This window comes from Elephas maximus, chromosome 8 (assembly GCF_024166365.1).
Source record: "Elephas maximus indicus isolate mEleMax1 chromosome 8, mEleMax1 primary haplotype, whole genome shotgun sequence".
NCBI classification, from domain to species: Eukaryota; Metazoa; Chordata; class Mammalia; order Proboscidea; family Elephantidae; genus Elephas; species Elephas maximus.
In genome coordinates, this window is record NC_064826.1 from 55,122,528 (window position 1) to 55,137,777 (window position 15,250).

Consider the following 15,250-nt stretch of genomic DNA (forward strand, 5'->3'; position numbering starts at 1 on the left):
GGTGATAAAAATAGTGTTGCTGTTGTTATGTGCCTTTGAGTTGCATCTAACTCATAATGATCCTGTGTACAACAAAATGAAACACTGCCCAGCCCTGCACCATCCTCACATTGTTGCATCCACTGTGTCAACCCATCTCATTGAGGGTCTTCCTCTTCTTTGCTGACACTCTATTAAGTATGATATCCTTCTCCAGGTGCTGGCCCCTCCTGATAGTATGTCCAAAGTATTTAAGATGAAGTCTCGCCATTCTTTCTTCCAAGGAGCATTCTGGCTGTACTTCTTCCAGGATAGATTTGTTTGTTCTTCTGGCAGCCTATGATACATTCAATATTCTTCACCAACACCGTGATTCAAAGTCATCAATTCCTCTTCAGTCTTCCTTATTCATTGTACAGCTTTCATGTGCATATAACCAAAAAAACCAAACCCATTGACTTTGAGTCGATTCTGACTCATAGCGACCTTATAGGACAGAGTAGAACTGCCCCATAGGGCTTCCAAGGTGTACCTGGTGGATTTAAACTGCCATTCTTTTGGTTAGCAGCCGTTGCACTTAGCCACTACACCACCACAGTTTTCATCACATGCATATGAGGTGATTGAAAATACCATGACTTAGGTCAGGCATACCCTTAGTCCTCAAAGTGATATCTTTGCTTTCTAATACTTCAAAGAGGCATTTTGCAGTGGACATGCCCAGTGTGATACATCATTTGATTTCTTGACTACTGTTTTCATGGGCATTGATTGTGGACCCAATTAAATGAAATCCTTGACAACTTCAGTGTTTTCTTCACTTAACATGATATTGCTTATTGGTCCAGCTGTGAGGATTTTTATTTTCTTTATGTTGAGGTGTAATAAAACATGTATAAACATAGTAGCTAACATTTATTCAGGGCTTACTAAGGATCAGAGATTATCCTAAGATGTGTACACGTATTAACTCATTTCATCTCCACAATAACCTATGAATTAAATATTCTTGTTACCTCATTTTATAGATGTTGAAACTGAGGAATAGACAAAAAAAATAAGTTGTCCAAGGATACAAGCTGGCAAATGACAGAGTCAAGATGGAAACCTAGGCTAACCAGGCCCACAGTCAGAAAAGGCTGATGTGTAAAATTTGAGTTACTAGTTGAATGGTGAGAAGAGAAATAACAAGAAGTTAAGAAAGTCATTAAACAAACATACAAAATAATGACTACTACTCTGTTTTACATTAGACATTTTGTGTTTGAAGGTCTGGAAGAACATAAAGATGGATAAGGAAACATGAATTGGAGGTTTTGTACAGGATGGCATACTTGATAGTGGCCAAAACTACTTAAAATAGAAAATTTCCTGATTAGAACCACTGTCTGAATGATATAAGCATTGTAAGTGTGAATGTAAATTACCAAATTTGTGAAAAACTGGCTGAAACAATGTCCTGATACCAACACAAATGAGTGAGCTTAGAGAAATATCCACCAGCAGGGTGGCTGGTGAAACAGCAGGTGTTTCATGAGATAAAGGCGAACAGAAGTCCATCTGGAAATCATAAAGCCAAAACCAGATTATGCATCATTATGAAGGAAACTACGTCACCTACATCAAAAAGTCAGGAGACGAGATAGTATAATAATCCTGATGATATGATAGGCTGAAGTGTTTGAAATTTCTAATCTGTAAGTCTTAGATGGAAATGTGCAAAGCGAAGCCAAGAGCCTCTGGAAATATGGAAGAGAGCCAAAGGTTGAAGATGTCCTGATAGAGACAGAAATCATTTCAGCAGGAAGGAAGAAAAGGAATGAGAGGGCTAGAAGAATGGACAGTTTAGTAAGAGAGTAACATTATTATACATTGTCACCTTTGGATGATATCTTTTTCTGGGCAGCTCATCCTATTGTTGGAAATTCACTTGTTTATCTCTTAGTATGAATGTGCTTTTTTTTTTTTTTTTCCTAAAATTGCCTTCATCTATTTTTATAATATTATCGAAACATCCTTGGGAGGCGTTGTAAGTCCCCAAAGTCTACCTGTTCAGAAATAGAATCAAAAGACCAATACATGTAAGGGAGAGTGTATTTTTGTATCAAATTGCCAGTCCAAAAAAAAAAAAAAGTATAAAACTTGGGAAATTATTATTCCAGGAAGGATGGAATTTCCCTCTACAGGAAAATACTCACAACTGAAAGATGTAGTGCAATAAATAAATACATGATTTAAAAGAAAAATAAAACTGCACATCTGCTTCCTGATACAATTGTGATGAATACATTGGGAAATGTTTCTTTTGGTTTCTATTATTAAAGGTGACCACATCAAGAAACCATGAGATTGTGTGAAAATGTTATCTCTTTTTCTTTGTTCACACCCAGATGAAAAACAGAAAGTGGCAAATTTTTAGATAAGTCTTTATACCTGGAAGAGACAAAAAGGTATAAACAAATGTCAGTAGCTGCATTCTGTACTGTTAACATGAATATTTTTGATGAGGACATTTATTTTGAACTGAAGTCTACACTATAACTGAATGGTGTGGCAGTAATTTGTACATGTCTTACCATAGTCTAATTGCAGAAGTACATGAATCAACCTGGGGTTCTTATGAAAATAAAACACATATGTGGAAAAGGACTATATCTGCCCATATAATCCATCCATTACTTAGCTTTTTTGCAGGGAGAGGGAGTGCAGTCAAACATCAACCTCAGAAGAGCTTCATCCTTTCTATAGGATACTCAGAACAAGTCATTCAAGGAATAATTAACAGCAAATACTACTTAATAACTTTTAACTGTATTGAAGTACAATCTATTTTTATTTTAAAAGAACCGAACGACTGTCAATGAGTTATAGAACACGGATGCGCGCAAATTGCCCTTGAAGCAAACCTATCCCTGGATTAGGTTTTCTGAACGATGAAGTGACCCTAAAATTGATGGATAACTGCAAAGTAGGTCAGAGGTAAACTCAAATCAGAAAAAGACAGCAAATCAAAGACTTCACATTTTCCAGGTTGCCTGAATCTTCCTGAATGTCCTAAGGTGGTGAGAGAACCGTAAAGTATACTTCACAAATATTTTCCCTATACAAAAAAAAAAAAAGGATCACTAATTTATTTAACAGTTCCTTTTGAGCACTTGTCATGTATTTATTGGCCTTATAGTGATACAAGGGTGATCAACATAGACATATTCCTGTCCTCATAAAACCTACATTATAAGCAAGGGCACAAACTAGGAAACAGGTGATTTCATGTGATGAGTGTTATAACTTGAGAGTACACGTCAGCTTGTGCTTTTGCATTATTTCCTGTCGTTATAAAAACTGATTTACACAAGACAATAGGATTTTTCTCTTTTCCCCAGTGCTTTGACTCTTCTCCTATCAAAAAAAAAAAAAAAAAGCCAATAGCTTTCCAAAACTTAATTACTATTTTACGTCTATCAGGTAACATGTTAATTCTATAGTATACACATATGGATATATGTTGTTGTTGTCAGGTGCCATCGAGTCAATTCCAACTCAAAGCGACCCTATATGTGCAACAGAATGAAACACTGCCTGGTCCTGTGCCATTCTTATAGCTGTTGCTATGCTTGAGCCCACTGATGCAGCCACTGTATCAATCGATCTTGTTGAAGGTCTTCTTTTTTGCTGACCCTCTACTTACTTAAAAAAAAAAAAAACTTAGGTGTATATAAATACATATATATGTGTATGTGTATCTATCTATCTATCTAAAGTTATTTTTCCTTATAAGGAAAAGTATCTAGATAGAGACTATATCAAGGGCAGCTCTGTAGATATTGGTGAACAGCAGACTAGAATTCTTGGGGGTGTTGGACAAAAAAATTATTTTTGTACTTCCAGGAATCATCATCGTTGTGTTACTAGTAATCTTCACCTTGCCTTAGAAGAAGTGTCAACAGTTTGGTAGAACACACAATATCTCTTTTCTAAAGCACTTTTTGACATCAGTAAGAAGCAGTATGTTTACAATTTTAGGAGTGAAGAGACTTGAATTACAATTGCAGTTTTGTGCACATAGTATTTGCACATAGTATCTCATAGACACAGATCATAAATTTTTCTGAACACTTAGCACTGGTCCTGGAATATAGAAAATGTTCTCTCATGTTTAAGGAAGAGAGAGAGGAAAACAGGAGGAAGAGGTAGAAGAGGGAGAAGGGAGAGAGAGAGGGAATTCACATTAGATTATGCTCATTCTTGTCTGTAAAATATGGAAATACAACTAGATATTCCATCAAGTTGCTTTTTGTTTTGAAATACCACGAGTGTATAAGAAAGATTACACAAAAAATGTTTTATTACTATTTTTTCTTAATTAGGGGAATTTCCAAATAGATATTCTGATACTGATTTTTTTTATTCTGAAACTGATAATTTATCAGGCTTCACTCTGATTACTTCCAAGGCTGGAATTAAGAAAAACAAATAAACAGAGACCCTCAGGCAATAGTTCTGTCAAACAAGTTTTAACAAAACACATATGACTGGAGACATTTGAAAATTTTGTATGGAATATGAACAAATTCAGCATTTTTTTTTATACCATAAAACTGAACCTTAGAAATACTGGTTTTTCAGTACCAACAAATTGTCTGCTACTTTCACATAGTATTTTTCACTCTAAACATTCTTTTGAATGCAGATAACCTAAGGCCAACATAAGTTGACAGTAAGGAGGCAAAACAGAGTACTTAGAACATTTTCAGAGATAATAGCTTATGGTACGTAAGGTTATAAAAGCACATAATACTTTGTATTTTTAATTAAATACCTACTGTCACCTAAGAGACTTAGTTTAGCTATCTTTGATGAGAGAGAATAGTTCTAAGACTCCCTGATTCTTTCAAATAAAACTGAAAAAAAAAAAGCTGAAATATCTACTTCATTATTTATTAAAAGAAAATAATATTTTTTTGATCCTATATATGACTCAGGAAACCCTAGTGATGTAGTGGTTAAGTGCTATGGCTGCTAACCAAAAGGTTGGCAGTTTGAATCCACCAGGTGCTCCTTGGAAACTCTATGGGGCAGTTCTACTCTTTCCTGTAGGGTCGCTATGAGTCGGAATTGACTTGATGGCAATGGGTTCGGTTTATATATGACTCTGGATCTTATTTTCAGCTCTCCCAACCCTATTTTGATTTTCTTTTTTTTAATCTGCTATTATGATTCAACAAGCATTGTTATCCTAGGTGCCAAGGAGAATTATTACAAGATGTAGACATAGTTCTCCTTCCTAATGAATTTATACTCTTGTTAGGGAAATAGAATGTACCATATTGTATTGTAAAGAGTGAAAAAGTGTGTTCTAATGTAAATTTTGGAAACAATATACCTTCATTTCAAAACGTGTAACACCCGCGAAGAAATCTGAAGGTTAACACATACATTCTGAGGAGAATATAAAACGGTTCTAAGTCAGGCTGAGTGCAGTTTCCATTATAATAATAAGGCTTTGAATACATTTTTTTTTTTTTTGCAAAATTACGAACCATATAAATAACAAAGTCTGATATTTTGATAAATTCCCTAGTACCTATCTCTAATATTTAACCCAGGCCTTATTATACCTAGGTATGCATCTGACCCAAGCCATGGTGCTTTCAATTCCCTCATATGCATGCTAAAGTTGGACAATGAATAAGGAAGACCAAAGAAGAACTGATGCCTTTGAATTGTGGTATTGCAAAGAATACTGAATATACCATGAACTGCCAAAAGAATGAACAAATCTGTCTTGGAAGAAGTACAACAAGGATGCTCCTTAGAAGCAAGGATAACCAGGTTATATCTCACACACTTTGGACAAGTTATCAGGAGGGATCAGTCCCTGGAGAAGGACATCGTGTTTGGTAAAGTAGAGGGTCAGCCAAAAAAAAGGAAGAGCCTCAACGAGATGGATTGACACAGTGACCACAACAATGGGTTTAAGCATAACAACAATTGTGAAGGTGATGCAGGACCCAGAAGTGTTTCATTCTGTTGTACATAGCATCTCTAAGAGTTGGAACGGACTCAATGGCACCTAACAACAGCAATTACACCTATGAAAATACTCTCTTAATTGGTCTCCTGGAAAATAATTGCTACGTTCATCTTCCTAAATCACTAATTCTTGGGTTACTTCATGGTTAAAAAACTTTCAACGGTGCTCCACTGCCAATGGAATTATATCTAAATTCTGTACCATGTCTTTCAGGACCTTGGCAATCAGTAGGAGAAGTTTGATATATACTGGCAAGGATAAATAAAACTACTGATGTTGATTTCTTAAATATCAGTGATGCCAGGCACTGAAATAGAGTCTTTATTTATAATTTCTCAATTAATGCTCACAAATGTTTTGCATGAAATACTGTCATAAACCCTATTTCAATACATGAGTGTACCAAGGCTTAGAGAGTTAAGTAACTTCCCAAATTTTCCCAAATAATACACAGAAAAATTGTGGTTATAACTCCAAAGTTCCCTTTCTTTCCACCACAATATAGTATAAACACTTATGTACACAAAATCATGAACACAATAGAAAAAAGCACATGATGAGATCATAATAAAAACTTAAACTTCTTTTTAATTGGACGATCAATTGTCCTAAACCAGGGCTTGCCTGAAAAACATGTGGCAAAATGATCAAGACCAGAAAGGAGATAAGAAAGGGTTAATAATTTATGTGTAATTTTCATTTACAAAGAATTAGGAAAGTGAGTGGATCAGTGAGGAAAGTCTGTAGAAAGAAAAGAACCATGGACAAAGTACATTTAGTGGGAGAAGGATAGAGAGGAACCAGTGACAGAGGAGGGGCAGTCAGAGACAAACCAGGGGTTAGAGGTCCCCCAACATTACAACATGAATGATAGCTCCAGGATTATCCCACCTTCCTTACAGTGCCTTTAGTCCTGGTCCGAGGACCTGGAACAAAAATTGTCATCCTGATTCAAATCACCTTCTTTTAGTGACCCTGGAACTATCTGGAAAACACAGTACCAGGCTGGCTGGTCCTCATGAATGACAATCTACAAGTATTCATTTGAAAAAGAAAGCTTGCCCCTAAAAACGCTGAGAAACAATATGAAGTATCTCATTTAGTTAAAATCCCACCAAGAGGCAAACCAGCATATTTACAAATAGTCATTCACTAAAAAAAAACCCAAAAAACTAAAATCCAGAAGGAATGAGTAGATTTACAAAAAACAAACACAACAGAATACAAAACTAAACTGCACCTTAAACCAAACCAATTCTTGGGTTTATGTTTAAAATTATTTCTTTCTCTTGATTTACTCTAATAAAGTTTCCTTTAAAACTCATGGCATAGAAAATGTCACGTGTGAAAGGTAGTTAGGTAGCTAAATAGATACCTATGGGTATATAAAAAATCAAACCCATTGCCATTGAGTTGATTTCGACTTATAGTGACCCCATAAGACAGACCAGAACTGCCCATAAAGTTTCCAAGTAGCAGCTGGTGGATTCAAACTACCGACTTTTTGGTTAGCAGCTGAGCTTTTAACCACCGCACCACCAGAGCTCCACAGAAACGTATATAAACTAAATCCCTTGCCATCGAGTCGGTTTATACTCATAGCGACCCTATAGGACAGAGCTGAACTGCCCCATAGAGTTTCTAAGGAGCAGCTAGTGGATTCAAACTGCTGACCTTTTTGGTCCGCAGCCAAATTCTTAATCACTGTGCCACCAGGGCTCCACGATGGTTAAGCGCTCAGCTGCTAACTGAAAAAGGTCAGGGGTTTGAACCTACCCAGCAGCACCACAGGAGAAAGGCCTAGTGGTCTGCTCCCATAAAGATTATAGCCTGGAAAGTCTTATGAGCCTGTTTTACTGTTACATGGGGTTGCTATGGCACACAACAACATATATATTTTTTTCCCTGTGCACACGATAAAATAATAGAATCATTTTTGCAACCATAAAATATTTAATCGCCCTAGGGTGCATATTGTATACTGATAGGCTTTATGATTATTTAGAAAATATTTTAAGAAAGTCCTATTTATTGTATCTCTAAAACATTTCACTTTCTTTGAGATGGGGTTAATAAGTTATTATTAATATAGAATATATGGATGAACACCCATAATCAAAAAAGAAAATTCTGGTAACAGACTAATCTGTAACAATACTGAGAAAAGCACTAGAAAAGTATTTTCCCATAAAATAACCGGAACATTTATTCAGTTTCACTTCCACTTGCTCAGAAGCTGAAGTGACCTTTTTAAGTTGAATTTCTGGAAAGTGTCATTTATTAACATACTTGGTGGTTCTATTTAGTTATATTCCAGAAAACTGCCAAGTAGATGGGACAATGAATCTCTTTGAACATTAGATTTCTTACACCCAAATGCAGAATTCACTCATTTATCTCTGTATTCTTCACAAACTTTCTCCTTGAGAGATAAGGGCTTAGTTTCCCTTAAATTAGGCAACTGAAATTCAGAAGTGCTGAAATGCACTTTCCTACAAGGTCCTTTAAAGCCCAAAGTTTAGGGAGTAAAGATCTAGTGCTTCCTCATGGCTAGACAGGCAAAGCAGGGGAAGCTCAGGACTAGTGTGCTGTCTAAAACAGTTCTAGTCCCTGGGCGTGAGAATGTACTACAGAAGAATGTTGCAGGGCCAATGTCTATACCCTCAAGTGGGTGGACAATGAATTAGGTCACTTTGTTTCTCTTTCCTACTTTCTAAAGGAGGACTACGATAGAATATTCTGAAACTGAAGAATACGGACAGCATTTAATGAGAGGTCCTATGAGCAACACCTAGTAGAAGGGGCACAGGCAGTGGTCACAGGGAAGTAAGCTGTGGGGATCAGTATGACAAGAGGCTCAAGACGAAGAGCTAAAGAAATATCTAAGAATTGAGTTAAAACAAACAAACAAAAATATGGTAGAGAGAGGCTGTTGAACAAATCTGCATTGCTTATTCCAGATGGAGCATCGTAGCAAGAAAATGGGCACTGTTACAAATCCAGTAGTAGATAACTAGAAGAACAGTACAATGCTAAGCAATAGGGCGCACAACAACAACAAGGACTTTTTTACTTTCTGTTTAGCTTCTATAATTGGCTGTTGCTTCTGTGACAAGTGGTACTGAGGGATTCCTCTGCCCTGACTTCTCCCCTCAGGTACTATGACATGATTTGTTGCCGCATGCCTCAAAATTATCTCTCTTTAAATAAATGCATTTCTGTGGAAAAGAGAGAGGTGTTAACAGTCAATCCTAATATATCATTCTCTTATCTGGAAATATACCTGAAGAAGATCGTCCATGAACTGTTCTTTGAATGATGGAACTCAGCAGATAAAGAATAAGGTGGCAATAGAACAGTGTGGGTACAGATGAAGTGGAAATCTGACCTATGTGAAATACACATCATCTGTGTAAGTCCAAAAAACCCAAAAAGATAACACACACTTCTTATAATCTGTCATACAGTGTTCTATTTTCCTTATTAACTCATTTTTCAAAATAACCCTAGGAGGCCAGTACTTTCATAAATTCCCAATTAACAGATAGGAAACTAATAGGTAAAAAAGGTTGAGTAACTTGTCTGAATCACACCACTAAGAAATAACAGCTGGGATCTGAACCCAGGCTGTCTGCTTTCATAGGCCATAGTTTTAACCACTGTACAACATTCTCACCCACACTATAAAGCCTCAGTTCAAAGCTCTCCTACTCAAAGGCTCTGGGACTTTCCGTTAACAAAGTGAATGACCTCCTTTATAAATAAAGTATAGAGCAACCCGGACTAATACCCAGGTGATGAGCTGGGGCTTGTAATGGTGAGGTGGAATAACCGGGGCACAAAAAAGAAATAAGAGTTGGAGATAATATTCTGGGCATAATCTACATGTAGGTAAAAGCAGGAGTTAAACAAAAAGATGACATAATTAAGGAAAAGGCTGTAGAGAGAAAAGACCAAGGCTAAGAATAGAACCTGTTGTTTCTTTGAATTTTGAAATAATAAGGATATTTGATTTGATCTACGATGATGACGAAGATATATATATATATATATATATATAGAGTTTACTTCACAGCAGCAGCTGTGACTTTTCATCTGTGTTTCATCACTCTCATAATGCCCAGCACACATTAGGCTCTGAATATATATTTCTTCAATTTAAAGAAAAGATGAATGAGGAATTAGAGATAGGATGGCATCAACTGCAACATGAATATATGAGGAATATTATGTGTGAAATAACTTTTGTGTGAAGGAATTACAGATCCAAAGAAGTAACCAGAGGAAAACACATAGGTTTTCTGAATAAATTCATTTCAATTTAAGTAAGAGAGATTGTAGTTCTATTATGTATAAGACTTGGTGAAATGCAAGGAATACAGACAAAAATGTCTAGGTAACAATGATTTATCTTTATTCTTGAGGAACTTAGTCTTGTGGCGTGGCACAGAGTAAGAGGGAAGGAAAAGTTATTAGGGACTGGAATAAGAAATTCTATTCTGGTAGGGACAGGTAGTCAGGATTTGAGTGAAAAGTACTTTTCCAGGAAAGATTTAGTGGATATATGAGGGGGTGAGGGGGCAGTGGCAGCAGGAACCGGAGGCCAGGAGAGGTGTGGGCAATAAAAAAAGGAAGACATAAAATGACTCCAACTGGAAAGACAAATTAGTGAAGCCAAAGCCCTGTGAGAACTGTAGGCCCATGTGACTGGCACTGGTTTGTTCTGTTTATTGATTTGGGGAATTTATAAATTTTTGGCTTTGCTCTTCCTAACACATTATCTAGTTAAAGCACACATACTTTTCGATGCAGTTTGTACATAATAGGAAAAAGGGAAACTTCAAAGCTTCATTTCTGATTATCAGAAATAACCAAGGGCTACAAATCTAGAAAACAACGAGTGTTGGTCCTCATTGAGATGACAATATATGAATGTTAGATACTAAAAAAAAAAATAGCAAATCTGAATACAACTGTTATTTTTTAATAAACTTTGAGTGAAAGTGCACAGGATATGAAAGTCTAATCACTGTGCACTAATAGCTTTTGAAATATGAATCCAAAGTACCATTTTCGGAAACATGAAAAGAGCTGTGTGATAGTGACATAACAAAAGAAGGATTCTAAACAATCAATATCCATAGGCTGAGCGTAGGGCGGGGTGAGGAATCTTGTAATATCTGGGCCCAGGCTCTCTGAAGGTTTATTGAGTGCACATGTGTAAGCACAGCATTCCTTTTCTATGCAGTTGATTCCTGCCAAAAACTTGCCCTTTTTAAAACCTGAACAATGAGTGCTCTCTGCCAAACTTCATCACAGTGAAGTCTAAGACAACAATCCCCACGGTTCTGCAAAATGCGAAGCAAGCCAAAGAAAGGGAACATTTATTATCTGTAAATTCAGTATAAATGCTTTTGAACAGCTACTTTACAGGTGATAAAAGTCTTAACTTCAAAGCCGATCCAATTTCTTGATGTGTATTAACTTCCCGCCTTAAAAGTGCAAATAACTTATCTTAAGCCATTTCATCATGCAAATACATCTGCAGACCAAAGAATCTGGCCACGCTACCTTTTACCAACCTGCTAATATATCACACTAATTAGATTATGATATGGAAATACATAAAGTGATAAGATAGAAGTTAGCGTGGCCAAAGAGTAAATTTTAAATCTGCAAAAATGCTTGGGATAAAATTCATAAGTATGCAATTGCACTAATATTTAAAGAGTTAGTCCTCTGATATGAATAATTTACCCTGAAAATGGGTAAGATTTGAGGTGGTTATTTTCATTTACAAAGGATTTTTTTTTTAAAATAGTATCTGTTATTGATTGAAGTGTGTCCCCCCAAAATATGTGTTATAAATCCTGATTCCTACACCTGTGGATGTTATCCCATTTGGGAATAGTGGCTTCTTTGTTATGTTAATGAGGTCATATAGGTGTAGGGTGTGGGTTTTTTTTTTCTAAATTTTATTTATTTTGTTGCTGTTGAGAATACACACGGCAAAGCATCCACAGATTCCACAGTTTCTACACGGACGATTTAGTGACATTGATTGATTACATTCTTCCCGTTGTGCAACCATCATTCTCATCCTCCTTTGGGTGTGTTTTAAGCCAATCACTTTTGAGATATAAAAAGAGCAGACTAGGCAAGAAAGCAAGATTGCACAAATGGAGGAAGGCGGACTCCACTTCACGTGAAGATCGCCAAGGAACCGGGGAACAGCAGCTGAAAAGGGACAAGGACCTTCCCCCAGAGCCTTCAGAGACCAAAAGCCTTCCCCTAGAGCTGGTGCCCTGAATTTGGACTTCTAGCCTCCTAAATTGTGAGAAAATAACTTTTGTTCCTTAAAGCCATATACTTGTGGTATTCTGTTATAGCAACTCTAAGAAACTATATTCCTAGTTATAATTGTTTATAAGCCATCAACTACTTGAAAAATATATTGACAGAAAGCAGAAAAGAGGGAGATGAGGTGAAAGTCTATGCTAAAATACGAATTGCACATATTTCTATTAAGGAAACTAGGCACACATTTTTTAAGTTTTTAGTCAGAATATTATATTGCTTCATTCCTCTTTTTGATTAAGTTAAATTATCATAGGCAGAATCTCTATTTTTTTCCATTTTTCTAGTTTCTCTTGTGTAACAAAAATGGAAACCATGAATCTAAGATTCCAATGAGAGCTCAGAGCATATTAGTCATAATTTATCTGAGTCTTTTTCAGACACTTTCAGTGTTTTAGGAAATTCAGTGGGGTATCAACAAAAAAAAAGACCCTTTAATCACACATTCTAGGATTAGGTTACATGACTTTTCCCAAAGAATATCTTGAAATGTGTTTTTGTGCTATGACTCATGCAAACTAAAAACAGAAAGAGTAAAAATGCATGCCTAAATTTTTTGGCAATTGCCACAGCAGAACACAAACTCAGCGGAAACTTCAGTTAACTCTAAAGCATAGAGCCAGGTAATTATTAAATAATTATCAATATGAGATAACAACTAAGACATTAAACCCAGGGCCGTCGAGTCGATTCCAACTCATAGTGACCCTATAGGACAGAGTAGAACTGTCCCATAGTTTCCAAGGAGCACCTGGCGGATTTGAACTCCCGGCCCTTTGGTGGTTAGCAGCCGTAGCACTTAACCACTATGCCACCAGGGTTTCCAACTAAGACATTGTACAAAAGCTTAGATAGTAAAGGTAAAATGACAGGGCCTTTGGTCTAACTGTAAAGGGAGCTCACGAAAAGACAGTAAAACATAATTAAAAAATAATACAGCAATTTTGAATACAAGGAAGAGAAAGAGCAAGGTGTGAAGTGATATTTTTACATATATATATTTTTTTTATATATATATATATAGAGAGAGAGAGCACTGACATTTTGGAGGTTAATAAAGAGTCATATATAATTAATAGGTAGAAGGGGAGATGGCAGCTGACATTTCCTGCCCACTCCGCTTGGACTGGAACACAGGTAAGTCTCAGCTTCTTAGAGTTTTTTCTCTTTTTTTTCCCCTTGGGTGGAAGGAGTACAGGTAGAGGTCTCCTAGGTATAATTTTAGTTTTCAAAATAGAAGTGATATGTGTATGACAAATATGACATTTGATGGGAAACAGTCTTTAAAATATTTAATGTACAAAATATCCCTGAGATTCAAAGAAGAGAAAAAACGAATAAGTAGTCATCTAGTCGATTTGGCAAGAATTTTGGAAGCATAATCAGTCTGTAGAACTGAAGACATCTGGCATTGATAATGGATCTTGTCAATATCAATAAATAGCACAGGCAGAGTAGAAAAAAGATTTGCTTTTCTATTTTAATATTTAAGATTGATTTAGAACACATGACTAATACATAGCTTTCTTTGCATCAGAGCCTATTATAATGGTAACCTGGATTCTTTAGTCCCCGACTTAACGATGCATTTGAGTTATGAGGAACCATACTTATGACCATACTTTTTTTTTTTTTTTTGGTACATCTCATCATTAGTAGTGTGTACGTCATACAATATTGTGACACTTAATTTGCTGATGTCATTATATCTGTAAGTTTATATATAACGTTTCCAACCCCCAAAGACAAATTAAGATGGGATTTATAAAGATACTGATCATAAGAGGCAATAATAATGAAAACTAAAAAAAAAAAGTTATTTGATTTATGTCAGAAACGACTTATGAAGGAGTCATTGGAACAGAACCCTGTCATAAGTCAGAGACTACCTGTAATTCACATATTCTTTTTTATTTTTAAAAATAAGTAATTAAGAGAATAGCTAATTCACAATATTTGTTCATTATGATAAAATCTGATATTTGGTATCAAAACTAATGGCAGAAGGGTGATAACCTAGAACTATAAAAATAAAGCAGGCATTCATTTGGAAGACATTAACCTTGCTCACCAGGGAATGATTCACCTTTTATAGACTTTCTCACTATAGTGAATCTATGTGCTTTTGAATACAACTTTCCTTTAAGCTTTGAGGCATTTATCATAAAAAGTTGGTACTCACATACATGAACTAATATGGACTAAAAATTCATTATACATTTACTTCATTTTTTAGCTTGACCTTTTAGTAAATCTTCAGCTTCATTGATTTTGACTGCTATATAAAGAGACCCTCCTTTGGGTGACTTAAGAGCATAATATGTTGATGAGCATCTCTGATTTTTCCTTTATTGGCAGTAGGGCTAATGCCCAGTATTAATGTTGCTTCTTGTTTTGCATTTTGGATTCAAAACCACCTCTGTAATAGCCACCACTGAAGGCAGATTTTGGTAGACTTTGAAAAGCTGAGGCTCCACACGCTCCATGCTTTGCAAAACATACCCGTACCTGTTGCCATCAAATCGATTCTGACTCATAGCGACCCTATAGGACAGAGCAGAACTGCTCCACAGAGTTTCCAAGGAGTGCCTGATGGATTCGAACTGCCAGCCTTTTGATTAGCAGCCGTAGCTCTTAATCATTATGCCACCAGGGTTTCCTTGCAAAACATACTGGTATGAAAATCCCACATTAGCAATGTCAGTCCAACTGCTACTACTCTACTGGCCATGGTGGCTAGTTTGTCTCCCCTGCTTTCAACAGGAGTACATTGGTTCTCAACCCAGAGGCTTTGGCCACTGACCCCAAGTGTCCCTATAAAATAAATAATTTTTAAAAATACTTTGTTTTTAGAACAGTTTTATATTTACTAAAACATTG

General features: G+C 36.1%; 1 protein-coding gene and 1 pseudogene across 1 annotated transcript in view; both read right to left on the reverse strand.

Moving 5' to 3' along the window:
• The window catches only part of SEMA3D (semaphorin 3D), a 278,459-nt gene that overhangs the window by 253,500 nt on the left and 9,709 nt on the right, over positions 1-15,250 (reverse strand). The window lies entirely within an intron of this gene.
• LOC126081794 (mitochondrial import inner membrane translocase subunit TIM14-like) lies at positions 14,596-15,180 on the reverse strand (annotated as a pseudogene).